Raw genomic sequence first — 1,342 nt, 5'->3', positions numbered from 1 at the left:
CACATGCCGGTAGTCCCAACTACTTGGGAGGCTGAAGTGCGAGGATTGCTTGAGCCCAGGAGTATGAGGTTGCAGTGAGCTATGATCACACCACAGCACCCCAGACTGGGCAACAAAGCAAGACCCTGTCTCTACAAAAAAATAAAAACTAAACTTCAAAAGATACACACTAAACTGTTAACAGTGATTACCACCAAGGAGAAAGACAAGAAGATGTGAAGGAAACACCTTCACTCTTCACAATTCTGAACTGCTGGAACTACTTTTACAATAAATAAAGTTTGTCTCACAAAAATCATTTCAAATATAGAAAACTTTTATGTAAAATTTGTTTCCTATAGCATTATTTTAACAGTGATGAATTAGGAGCAACCTAAAGGTCCTGTTTCAGAGTAATGGTTCTGTAAACTACAACATACCTACACTTGATTATATATATCATATAAGGATCAAAATTCTCATAACACACTAAGGTAGAGTTCATATCACAGAATTGTATATAGAAATTTTACTTTACAGTTTTTTTTGTGTATGTGTGTGAGGCAAGGTCTGGCTCTATCACCCAGGTTAGAGTGCAGTGGCGCCATCTCAGCTCACTGCAACCTTTGCTTCCCTTGCTCAAGCCATCTTCCCACCTCAGTCTCCCGAGTAGCTGAGGCTACAGGCAAGCGCCACCAAGCCAGGCTAATTTTTGTATTTTTTGTAGAGATGGGGTTTCATCAGGTTGGTCAGGCTGGTCCCGAACTCCTGACCTCATGTGATCTGCCTGCTTCGGCCTCCGAAAGTGCTGAGACTACAAGTGTTAGCCACCACGCTCAGCCTACAGCATTATTTATTTTTAAAGTATAGCAAACCAACTAAATGCAAACACACCAAAACGTGAAAAACAACTGACTGTAGAATGAAACTATGGGTGATTTCCAGCTTTCCACACTGATTTTAAATCTCGTATGTGAAGTTTTCAGGTATATCTGCTTCTATTTCTGGGTTGGTTGTTCTACTTCATTAACTTCTGATTTCTGTACTAGTACCACATTGTTTTAATTACCATATATGGCATATTTTGATACCTAGTTTTGTCAGATTCGTATCAAAAAATTAATATTCTTAACTTCACAGAAGCATCTCAGGACACGCATCTCAAATGTTTAAAGAGGCAGAAGGCTCCCTCCCGCCTTTTTTTTTTTGAGATGGAGTCTCTCACTCTGTCACCCACGCTGGAGTTAGTGCAGTGGCTCGATTTTGGCACACTGCAACCTCCACCTCCCAGGTTCAAACAATTCACCTGCCTCAGCCTGCCAAGTAGCTGGGATTACAGGCAACCGCCACCACACCCGGCTAA

The sequence above is a fragment of the Colobus angolensis genome, unplaced genomic scaffold (assembly GCF_000951035.1).
Source record: "Colobus angolensis palliatus isolate OR3802 unplaced genomic scaffold, Cang.pa_1.0 Scaffold377, whole genome shotgun sequence".
Taxonomy (NCBI): Eukaryota; Metazoa; Chordata; class Mammalia; order Primates; family Cercopithecidae; genus Colobus; species Colobus angolensis.
The sequence above is the reverse complement of the archived record's forward strand: the minus strand, read 5'-3'. Positions refer to the sequence as shown.